Source organism: Loxodonta africana, chromosome 27, assembly GCF_030014295.1.
Source record: "Loxodonta africana isolate mLoxAfr1 chromosome 27, mLoxAfr1.hap2, whole genome shotgun sequence".
Taxonomy (NCBI): domain Eukaryota; kingdom Metazoa; phylum Chordata; class Mammalia; order Proboscidea; family Elephantidae; genus Loxodonta; species Loxodonta africana.
The window spans coordinates 24,412,302-24,425,396 of NC_087368.1; positions in this window are offsets into that span (position 1 = coordinate 24,412,302).

The following is a 13,095-nucleotide window of genomic DNA, read 5'->3' on the forward strand; positions in this document are numbered from 1 at the left end:
CTGGGAGCAGTCTATTTGTAAATGTGGAGGAGAGGGAGTGTTAGCAGCAGTAAGACAAGTCTTGACCTGATGCTCTAAGGAAAGAAAAAAGGAAGTGTAGAAATAATTTCAGAGAAGAACCATCTAAGGATGATTCATGCCTAAAAAAGCAAAGTACAGTTCCGCCCCTTTGAAATCCTAAGTGCATAAAAATATGAGATGGGAGGAGGAGAAGGATATTTAAAAAAATCAAGTAGTAAATCTTTGAATAACTAAGTAAAAGAAAAAGTTTTATGGTTAAGCAGAGCTTTATTCTACCTCTTACCTACTCAAAAATAAGGCAAGGCTTTCAATCCGATTGATATTGTTAAGGATATTATATAATTCGTTAGAAACCATTAGCTGTCCAGGAACAGACATCTCAAGGAATTACGGTTCAGAAAAGAAGATGGGACAAGTATATAAGTAAAATAGTCCAAAGTAAACTAACATAAGTTGCGTACATGTGTGTGCGTAAGAGCATGAGAAAGAGTGTATGAGCAAGTTTCAAATTTATGCAAAGCAGAAACTACTTTTATGCTTTTATTCCTGAAGAAGGTACATCTGAAATTTGTTTTGAAATATAGAATTTTCTAGAAAGGGAAAAAAAAAGGTGAGAAATACGTTTTGTGTGAAGAGACAGAACTCACAGTGACGTAAGGGCCTTGGTGCTCTTGGGAGGCAAAAAGTAATGAACTTGGGCAAGAACCTCTGGGTCAGTATTTTTAAATAGTTGGTTAAGAAGTTCTTGAGATAGATTGATGCCAGATTGCAGAGGGCTTTTGTGAGGGTTTTTGAAGCATCAACCATACTCCTTCACCTATGGGTTCTGGACTTTTTGACATATAAAAATAGGAATCAGATGCAGATTTAAATTACCAGCAGAAGTGCTGATAATGCTAGCTTCTGGGATGTAGTTTAGAATAGGAGCTAAATCAGGCTTCCCAAACTCTTGCCCACATGGTAACAACAGAGTAAGTAGACGACCACAAGCCTCTATTCCTAAGGAGTGAAGCCTGTGGAGGAAAGGAGAATAGGGAAGTCTCATAGAAGAGTTGTTGTTGGTATTGAGTCAATTCCAACTCATGGCAACCCCACATGTGCAGAGCAGAACTGCTCCATAGAGTTTTCGAGGCTGCGATCTTTTAGAATCAAATCACCAGGCCTGTCTCCCAAGGTGCCTTTGGGTGGATTTGAACCATCAACCTTTTGGCTAGTAGTCGAGTGCACCACCCAGGGACTTCCCTCCCCCAGGAGCAGAGTGCTTACCAATAAATCAAGCCAGAGCCCTTACATCATGTATGTGTAATAGTCTGTAGCCCAGCCTTACCAGGCTTGGCAGAAAATGAGTGTCCTGTCCAACACTGCTCTCTTTTCAAGAATGAAGTGGAAATGAATTTTTTTATATGGAACTGTGATGTGGAGAATAAGTCCTGCTCCCCACCATCACCAGCAGTGACTGCCGGGTTGAAGGGCTCATATGGAATTTAGTAGGACACAAGGAGGCACTGCAAACTTTGGTGTAGGATACTAGGGCAGAGCTACCCTTGAGGGAGAAAAATCAAGCAGCTATAGATAAAACAAATTAGAACGGGGTAGAAATAATGTAGGGGAAAAGTTGGGATGCTGTGACAGTAAGGGAAGAAGGGGAAAAAAAAACTAAATATTGACAGTTGTTGTTGTTAGGTGTCGTCAAATTAGGTCTGACTCATAGCGGCCCTATGTACAACAGAATGAAATGCTGCCCAGTCCTGCGCCATCCTCATAATCATTGCTATGCTCGAGCTCATTGTTGGAGCCACTGTGTCAATTAATCTACTTGGGGGTCTTTCTCTTTTTCGCTGACCCTCTGCTTTACCAAGCATGACATCCTTCTCCAGGGACTGGTCTCTCCTGATAACATGTTCAAACTATGTGAGATGAAGTCTCGCCATCCTTGCTTCTAATAGAAATATGGGACAGATGTGAGAGAAAGGATAGAGAAATGCTCTGGGACAGTTGCAAAGGGGAGCAGAAGGACTCGAAGGTCAGTGGTTCAAATTTGAAGAACTAGATTAATGATAGCTCCATTCACAGGAATGAAGAAGTTGTTAGAAGTAGAAACTAGAAAGGAAAATGAGTTGTTTGTGTGCATGATAAATTTGAATGGATTTTTTAAATTGTAATTTAGATGGTTTACAGAACAAACTAGCTTCTCATTAAATAGTAAACACATTGTAACATTGGTTACCAATCTCATGACATGTCAACACTCTCCCCTTCTCGACCTTGGGTTCCCTGTTACCAGCTTTCCTGTCCCAACCTGGCTTCTAGTCCTTGCTCCTGGGCTGGTGTGCCCCTTTAGTCTCATTTTGTTTTATGGGCCTTTCTAACCTTTGGCTGAAGGGTGACCCTCAGGAGTGACTTCATTACTGAGCTAAAAGGGTGTCTGGGGGCCATACTCTGAGGCTTTCTCCCATGTATGTCAGGCCAGTAAGTCTGGTCTTTTTTTGTAAGTTAGAATTTTGTTCTACATTTTTCTCCAGCTCTGTCCAGGTCCCGCTATTGTGATCCCTTTCAGGGTAGTCAGTAGTGGTAGCTGGGCACCATCTAGTTGTACTGGACTCAGTCTGGTGGAGGCTGTGGTAGTTGTGGTCCATTAGTCCTTTGGACCAATCTTTCCCTTATGTCTTTGGTTTTCTTCATTCTCCCCTGCTCCCAACAGAGACCAGTGGAGTATCTTAGATGGCCGCTCACAAGCTTTTAAAGACCCCAGACGCTACTCACCAAAGTAGAATGTAGAACATTTTCTTCCTAAGCTATATTATGCCAATTGAGCTAGGTGTTCCCCAAGACCATGTTCCCCACATCCCCCAGCCCAGTAATTCAGTCCCTCAGGGAGCTTGGATGTGTCTATAGAGATTCCATGAACTTGCCTTGTACAAGTTGTGCCAGCCTCCCCAGTATTGTGTACTTTCTTACCTTTCACCAAGGATACCACTTATCTACTGTCTGTTTGGTGTTTTTCCCTCTCTACCCCTCCCCTCCCTCATAACTGTCAAAGGTTGTTTCTTTTTGTGTGTAAACCTTTTCATAAGTTTTTATAGTAGTGGTCTCATATAATATTTGTCCTTTTGTGATTGACTTATTTCACTCAGCATAATGCTCTCCAGAGTCATCCATGTTGTGAGATGCTTCACAGATTCATCATTGTTCTTTATCGCTGCATACTACGCCATTGTGTGTATGTGCCATAGTTTGTTTATCCATTCATCTGTTGATGGGCATCTAGGTTGTTTCCATCTTTTTGCTATTGTGAATAATGCTGCAATGAACACGGGTGTGCCTATGTCTATTCGTGTGACAGCTCTTACTCTCCAGGATATGTTCCTAGGAATGAGATTGCTGGATCATTTGGTATTTCTATTTCTAGCTTTCTAAGGAAGTTGTGTATGATCTTCCAAAAAGGTTGTACCATTTTGTTTTCCCACCAACAGCGCATAAGAGTTTCAGTCTCCCCGAAGCCTCTCCAACATTTGTTATTTTCTGTTTTTTTGATTCATGCCATTCATGCTGGGGTGAGATGGTACCTCACTGTGGTTTTGGTTTGCATTCCTCTAATGGCTAGTGATTGTGAGCATTTCCTCATGTGTTTGTTGACTGCTTGAAGGACATGATGAATTTGAAGTATCAATGGGCTATAACCATAGATACATTTCCAAGAGGACATTTGGAAATGTAGATCTAGACTTCAGAAAGAACACCAGGGCTAAAAGAGAGGGGGTCCGTGATGAGGTAAAGAGTTTGCATCAGAATATAAATCACTAAGAACACAGTTTAATTCAGGAACCCCCCCTCCCCCTCCAAAAAAAAAACTTTGTCAGTGAGAGAAGTGATTTGATTTACATTCTGGCTAATGCTCCTTATCTCGTCATTGAACGAGACTTTTTAGTAGCTCTGATACCATTACCAAACCTTGAAGATGGAGACTGTTGGTTAATTGAAGTAAGCCAAGACTGCCTCCCACGTAAGTCCAACTGAAGTGTGGCAGAGGACACAGGATGAGCAAAGGTCTAGACGCTAGAAATCTCTAGCATGTGTGAATAAATTTTTTCCTATCCCTTCCCCTGGGAGGAATGAGGGTAGGGGTGATAACAACAGGAGAAATCTGAGGAGGACTACGGATGCCGACGAGGACAATAGGATGTAGCACAAGGACCGGGAGCATGAGAAGCAAGCTGCATTAACTTAGCTGTTTTGCTGAAGGCCAGCCCTGCCTAGGAATCTGAAGAGAAAACCCGGATTATTTATGTGCCATCACCAGCAATATATCGAATGCCGAGAAGAGCTGAGAGTTATTGAGCTAGTTCAAAGCAATCTCGATTATTGAAAATGAATGAAATTGAATTCTACTTCCTACAGAGAGTCATTTATTGAGAGACAAAAGCAATTAATATTGAAAATAAAATAATTGTGAACTTCAGAACTAAATTACCATGCAGATATAATGTACTGTCTCATCAGTCTTTAAATACTTCATGTATTAGAAAGTCGTGACACCGGTCTCTGAACCCAGGTCCTCTACATCATTAGCGTTCACTCATTCTGCTTTTGCCAGAAAGCAATTCTCAAGGGGAACAGATTAAAAGCCAAAAGTTTCAGAAATGTTGTTCTAAAGTTAAAATACACAACCATGTTCAGGATTTGTGATTTTAGCTTGTAAATTAATCCTGTCATTTGGTAAATTAAAAAAAAAAAAAAAAGTGGGCCATGTGAGGCATTCCATAGTTCATTGAGAGCAATGGGAATTTTTGCACATCATTGCAAATTTGGCATTGTCGTGGAGTACCTGTTGCCAAGCACCAGCCATGCATTTGATGAATGATTCCACTGTGGACATTAAGCATCCTTGTGTACTGATTTATGGACTGAGGGCCCTTAGGAATTGAAAGTTAGAGACAGACTTGGTACATATATGCAAACCTACATAAGTCCCATCTTGAATCACTTTGCTTTATGGGAACACACTACAGGGTGTCTGGAAGAGTTGGTCACCCATTACCCTGATACCTTCTCACCTTAGGAAACTTGCTGTCTTAAGTAGATTTCCCCTGAAGCAGAGCCTCATTAGCATTTGGGGGAAAGTGATTTATTAGGAAGAGTTGGAGAGCAGTGGGACTGGATAGGGAAGGAAGCCAATAATGGGATGGTATCAAGCATAGTTGCATGAAGAGTAATTTTGGCTGGATCCTGCCGGGAACTTAGAGTCAGTGTAGGAATACCTTGGAGTCATCCCAACTAGGAACAAGAAAGGTGGAGGATGTACACCCCCTATATTCAGTAAGAGCCCCGGTGGCACAGTGGTTAAGAGCTATGACTGCTAACCAAAAGTCCAGCAGTTCAAACTATGGTTATATAATCTAGACTTTGCCACACCTTGGAAACCTTGTGGGGCAGTTCTGCTCTGCCTATAGGGTTGCTATGAGTTGGAATCGACTCGACAACAATGGGTTTAATTATTTTTTTTTATAACCTATCAACAAAGAGTCACAGATGCTAGGTGTTGTGAATGAAAGCACAAGCTGGTGTGTGCAAAGATGGATTCAGGGGGATGTGGGCAGTATCCTGACAGTGTCTGCAACACCAGCCACGCCAGGGACTTCATGACTATCATGAAATGCTGCTGGGACTGAATCTAAGCTTGCCAGTCCACAACGAGAGCAAAGAACTCAATTATCAGCATGCTGGGAAACATGCCCAACTTTTGACAGTCTTCCTGACTCAAAGCCTGACATGCTGGGAGAGGTTTCAAAGGGGCTAAGAGATCAGTTTCCACCTGGTAACAGGCTGATCACAGAGATTCAGCACATGATAGGCACTTTACGAAGTTAGAAAATCAGACCAGGATAGGGGTTGACACCTCAACTGCCTTAGAGGTTGGGCAGATAATTTCTACAGCAGAAAGCTCCAAATGGCTAAATGTAAGGCAACAGAAGAGTAGAGCCTATGGAAACCTGGGAGGGCATGCCCATCTAAAAGCATTGAAATTCAATATTTACGAGTACTGGCAGACCAAACGGTGTATTTATGATTCCAATCTGGCTGTTAGCCCACCAGTTTGAAACATATAAAAAAAAAAAAATAGAACATCTAAAATAAATGACATCAAGATGTACATAAATACAGTTTGGACATTGTTAGAAAATTCTCCAGAATACAGGAAGCAGGTATAAAAGGAAAAATGTACTTGAATCTGCCCACTGGACTCTGGCCACCTGTTTCAAAGTTGAGGCTCTCTCTCAGAGCAATAAATGTAATAGATGCTCTTAAAGCAGGCTTTTAGATATTATGTAATCTTCAGTCTATATCCCATACCTGTTGATTTGTGTAATATTTTTTTTCAGGGAAGACAAATAGAATCCTTATTTTCGCTGAGAATGTTGCCATCAGCCTGTTGGAGCAGAACATTCTTTTAATTATCCAGAAAAATACAATTTTGTTTGCCTTTAGGACAAAATAAAAAGTGTCTTGGTGCAATCCTTAATTTGCCCCTCCCCGGAATCAAGGGAAAGATCTCCTTGATGGCGGACAACCCACTGAAGTCCATGTACATTGGTTTAATTACTAAGCCTTGCAGTAACATACTACTGGTAGTGTAAGGGGCCTTTGTTGTTAGATCTTCATGAAGTTGTATACCATGGTGACACTCTCCAGTATTTATTCCATGTACCAAGATGTCTTTGGGGTTTCCACCATGATCCATCATTGATGATCAGGTGTATCAGCAACCGGTATTCACTTCTAACCTTGAAGCTTATGGGCTGAGCCTAAATGGTGCCACTGCTACGTTTAAGTATTTTAAGTGTTTCTGCAGGAAACTTAATGTACTCGTTGCATTCAACATGCAAACCTACTGGCAGTTGTTTTTTTTTTTTTTTGATTTTGATTGTGCTTTAAGTGAAAGTTTACGAATCAAGTCAGTCTCTTGTACAAAAACTTATATACACCTTGCTCTATACTCCTAAATGCTCTCCCCCTAATGAAACAGCACATTCCTTCCCCCTACTTTCTATTTTCGTGTCCATTCGGACAGCTTCTGACCCCCTCATTGGCAGTTTTATAAACCAGTAGGGAATAAACGTTTTCGTAATCTTTTGAAATAAATATGCATGTGTACTCATTACAGCTTACCATAAAATATTGCATCATTAAGGGACTTGTGGTTATGTCTGTAATTTTTCAAATTATATTTGTGAGTTGGAGTTGAGTTTTGATCTTTTAGCTATTTGTTCTCCTACTTAAAATTTAAAACAAAAATACTCACCCTAGAGATTGTATTTAAAGTCATAAGCAAAAATAGGTACAAAACTAAAGCCTCAATTAATCTAGATTGGCTTGCTTCACTGACTGAATTTGCCAAATAATTGTAACTTTCCACTTTGCTTTTTCTTTGAAGACACTTGGCATGGAAAAGACTTACTCATTCGTGGACTCTATGGAATGAGAGCAGCTTCAAAGGAAAAATCAGAAGGAGTCCTTTTGTTTCAGTTTCTTGGCTGTTGAATTGTGCTTGCTTATATATTTTTTTATGTGTTTCAAGCTTTATTCATTCAGGCTTGCTGGAGGAAGGCTAGTCCAAAGGACCAAGAAACCTACACTATGAATTATTTCAAGAGAAATAGAATATTTTTACTAGAACAATGTACCCATAGCTTAACCAATAAAGTCTTCCAAAATAGCTCTTAGAGAGATTGAATTACTGCTTGGATATGAATGATGATTTATATACAGTTATTTAAAAATGAATTGCTTACACTATTAATTTGCTTTGGAAACCTGTCTTCATATATGGTGATAGAAAAATACCTTTCTGAACAGTTGGCATTATATTTAATTTTTAAGCGTTCCTCTCTTGGTATGCCCAAGCCATTGTTTAGACATGCACTTCTGCTTTGCTTAAGTTGTAAGGATTGGCTCTAATGTATAAGCTTCCTGTTTGTTAACGTGCACCAAAAATGGCACTGGGGTGCCATTTGTTTAATTATATTTAGAGTTCAAAGTTTTTACTGTGGCTGATTTATCAGATGTAATCTTTTAAGGGCATAAAATTAAATAATGGCCATAAAGGTAGAGGATATTAACTTTGCCTAAATCATCAAGATTAATGGTCTTGTCTTCCATCAATATACTGGATGAATATATATATATATATATATATATATATATATATATATATATATATATATATATAGGCCTTTGCTTTCCTGTGATTGGATTATGTCAGCTCCAGATGGTTGAGTACAAGGAACATTTTGGCAACCTTGGATCATTATAAGTCACAGGAGCCTCCTGACCAATGTAATGACTTCTGATGTTATAATGCTATAAAACTTAAGTAATTTTGTTCTTTTTATCTATGCCCATTAAAAAATATTTAATGAAATCTATACTAAGTGTACCAAACAGATACGATCCTTGCCTTTAGGAGATTACAAGTGAATGAATGGATCCACCAAAATCAAGGGAACAAAGCAAAGAAACACAATTATTACAAGTTGTTAAAAAAAAAAAAAATCTGACAATGGAAGACCCAGTGTCCTGAGACAGGGAATAAGAGGACTGTGAAGGAGTAGAGCTTTTGTTCCCTTATTTTCTTTATTGTTCCTTATCACTAATTTTAATTTTCTTTTAACCAAACAAAAAACTAGCAACTCATTAAGCAGCAGAGCCAGATCATTTATTTTCATTCAGTTAAAAGGTTATCTTTCTTGAATTAATAAAATGAATCATTCCATCGAAGTATGGTTATATAATCTAGGCCTTTAAAAAATCATTTTTATTGCTGTAGTTTACAGTTCTTAAACAATTCTTCTTAATTATGTGTGAGCAATTCAGAAAATGTGACAATCACAAAAAGATCAAAACAGATTTACCCATAATTCTATCTCTAAGAGGCAACCACTGTTTACATTTTGGTGTATATCCTTCAAATCACTCTCTGGCATCTGTATAAATATTTCTACGTATATATTTTTAGAAGAAATTGAATCATACCGTACACACTATTTCAAGCCATTTTCTACTTTTGAGAATGAGTATTTTCCCATGGTGTTATATATTATTTTGCAGGGTAATAATTACACATGACTCATTACATTGCTGCATCTCAACGATGTATATTTTCACTTTTATAAATAATACTTTGATGCCTATCTTTATTCATATTATTAATGATTTCCTCAGGTCACCCCCCCACCAAAAAAAAAAAAAAAGCAGAATGGTTTGTTTAACATCCTGACGTTTTTAAGACTTAGGGTATATGATAAAAACATCTCGCCAAAAGACTGTAACAATATATACTTCTGCTGGCAAGAAACATGCCTACTCTCTCTATACCTCACTATCCCTGGGTGCTTGTTTCGATTTTTAACTTTTGTCATTTAGTCAACATACATAAAATGATTAGAAAGGCAGCATTCTATAATTCCTGTGAAATTTGAATATTTATTTAATGAAAGATTTTTAAAGTTGCTTTTAAAATACAACTAGAAACATTATCAAATTTAGAGGAAATGGGAACTTCTAGCAGATGGGCATTCTGAAGATAAAGTTCAAGTTGATGAAAAAAAAATCTGTTTAAAGAAAAACAGACTTAAAATCAGGATAGAGAATGCTTTGCTCTCAAGAACCAGAGGTGACTTTAACCTTTCATGCAAGTTCATTATTAGGTTCAGTTTTGGAAATAAGGCATCAGAATTCCTTCGACCGGCCTCTTGAAAGAGATTATAGTGTAACAATTTGAGAAATGTGAGTAGTCAAGGGGGATCGTATTCTAATAGAAATGGAAAATTAAAAATTTCAGGCTCTCCTGTAAAGATCTTGACCCATGACTGGTTGCTCTCAAAATTAAATAATCCTAAGAAAACTGAGGCGCTGTATTATGTACGGCAGCAGAATGTCGGAATTCAATGGGATTTGAAAGATGACCTAACCCATCTCTTCCCTTTACAGATGAAACAGAGGACTGCAGGAAGAAAGTGACTTGCCCAAGGCATCGCACCTGGTGAGTAAAGAAAGAAGCAATGAAAAAAAAATCAAATAATAGATAAATATAAAAAAGGGGGCAAGTTCCCTGTAATCTAAATTCTTATATAGCCACAGTTTAGCGTATGAACTTTGAAAATGTCTTTTTTTATATGCATTGAAGGAAAAGTTCTTTCTTTTTTCTGAAAATGAAATTACACTATATCTAAAACTTATTTTGTGAATTGTTTTTACATATATCTTGAGTAGGTACAATACCTTATTTCTTCTTAGCATACATGTAGATGGAATAGAGCAGAGGTGGGCAAACTTTTTCTATAAAGGGGCAGATAGTAAATATTTTATGCTTTGTGAACCATATGGTCTCTATTGTAACTGCTCAGCTCTGCTCTGATGTTGTAACATAAATGCAGCCACAATTAATACATGAACAAACAGGCATGGCTATGTTCCAATAAAACTTTATTCATAAAAGCAGGCAGCAGACCATATTTGTACCTCAAGCCATAGTCTGTCAGTCCTGGAACAGGGAAGGAAAAGAAGGAAGGTTGTTTTAGAAACCCATAAGACTTGAGAAAGAAGCATGGTGTGTATATTCTGTGTGTAGATGCAGGGAGCTGGGTTTGGGTCTCCTTTATTAGCTGTGACCTTAGACAAGATAGGTGGCCCCACTGGCCTCAAGGGTGAAGTGTGGGTAATAATACCCAGATTGCAGAGTTATTCTGGAGATAAAATGAAATAATTTAAGTAACTCACCTCTTAGTAGGTGAGAAAATTCTCCTCCCTTTGAGAAGGGAATAAAAGCAGAAATTTATACTTGCATAAATGAATCTTTTGGGCAAAGACGAAACGGCTGATTTTACTGTTATCTCATTGAACCCAAGACCTGTATCATATAGATCCCCTTAAATGTCACATTTTCAAACTGTTGGCCAAAGCTTGGGTAAACGTGACCGTGCCACAATAGTCCTGAGACTTCCTGAGAAAGGAACTTTTGCAATAATGGAAGCACTATAGTTTAATCCGTACTGATTTAAGAAGATGAAATATTTTTTTGAGAGGGGAAATTTAATTACAGTGAAAATAAAATTTCATTTACCCATCATTTCCTTCATTATTCATTATTTCTTATAGGGAAGATAAGTATGAACAAAGACTAGCAAAGAAAAACATTAAAGTGTAGTGGAAAAACTAAGGATTTAATGTAATGCTGCTTAACTATAAATTTCTCATATTATAATCATATTTTTATTTAATCTTCAAGTGAACCTCTTGGGTAAGTTCAATTGGTTATTTTACAACAGAATTTCTATAGCAGTTCCAAATTGCTTTACTGCTTTTTTCTAATTCATTTGGAATTTAATGTACTTTTTATGACTTGGTAACCTTGTTTTCTTCTCTGCTTGGTGTAGTTATACATTCATTTGAGTAGTTTAAGATTCGAGCACAGCTTCCTTTTTTTTTTTTTTTTTCAAAGCTAGCTTCTTTCATTCTAATTTAAATGTAAACTGGAATAATTTTATTCATCGTTACAGTTTTAACACCAATGTATTGGTTGCTTTAGTTTTAGATTCTGGAGAACAAAGCATTTTATACTAGTTGACTATCACTAATCACAATGCTGACATAGAGTTTAGGGGAAAAAGTTAAGACTGGAACTTGATATAATGGTCACTTTGGGGATAAGTATGTGAAAAAAAAAACAAACAAACGTATTTTTACCCAAATAACACGCGCCGTCTACACTTGTTTGCCAATCGCACCATCCCCCCCGTAAGGTATTTTCAGAAGTGTTACTGCACCAATTTCTTTTACAAGTTGCTGTAAGAAAAAAAATAAAAAGGTAGAATCAAGCTGAAGCATATTGATAGACCTGTGTGGTGCATATATAATGAAGACAAATCTATGAAAATAATATTAATAATTGTGAAAATTGGCAACTGATATGGACTGGATATTCCCAGAAGAAATATCAGTGGCCAATAAGCAAATGACAAAAGTGTTCAAATGTACTGATATTTAAATACATATAAAAAAAAATAGTGTATTTTTTTATTTAGACTGTCTTTTGACTTTTAGATGGGAAAAATGAAAGCATGATAACATAGGAATTCTGTGCTTTCATTCATTGTACGTGGGGGTGTGATGTGAAACACTTTCTCTTGGAGTGTAATTAGGCCAATGTTCAATTAAAAGTACAATTACAAACATTCTATGACCCAGCTGCCTTACCACTCAGAAAATATTCTATGAAATTACTCAAGTTCGTAAGAGAGATATTGAAGATGTTCATTCTGTTTTGTTTGTAATAAAGAAAAAAAAGTCTGGTTAAGTAAGTTATGGAACCTCAATATAATGAAATAACCAGTAGGTTTTATTAAAATGCAGTAAATCTATGTCAAATAACCTTGAAATATTTAATGGCGAGGTAGAAATACAAGGTATATGCATAACTATAATCTTTTGTCAAAAAGAAAAAAAAAGCTAGTTTTAAAAGCACTTACTTCCGGGTATGGAATTGGAGAAAGTGAATAGGGTACTCATTTTATTCTTGAAAATTCTTAATACATGTTCTGATTATAAGTAGTTTTCACTTTTTCAAATAAAATAAGTATACATGTACATATGGAAAATAACAGAAGGTTGAAAGCAGGACAATAAAAATCATAGAAACGGGGGTCTATTTTTTAGTGCTACCCACCTGCAAAGTTGTTTTGATATGTATAGCTTCAAAATGGAATTTTCATAAAAAATGCACCTCTTGGCTCGATTCCACTCCTAGGTATACAATATCCTCCAAAATGAGAACAAATCCACATAGAAGATCTACATGAACGCTATGGCAACTTTATTCATTATAGCCCCAAAATGGAAACAACCAATGTCCATCAACTGAACAGATACATAAATATGGTGTAGCCATATAATGGAATGTTACTCAGCCATAAAGCAAAACCAAAGCACTGGTACATGTTATACCATAAAAACAAAAAAAAAATTTTTTTTTCTTTTATAGGGGGGAAAAAAACTTAAAAATGTGATGCTGAGTGAAAG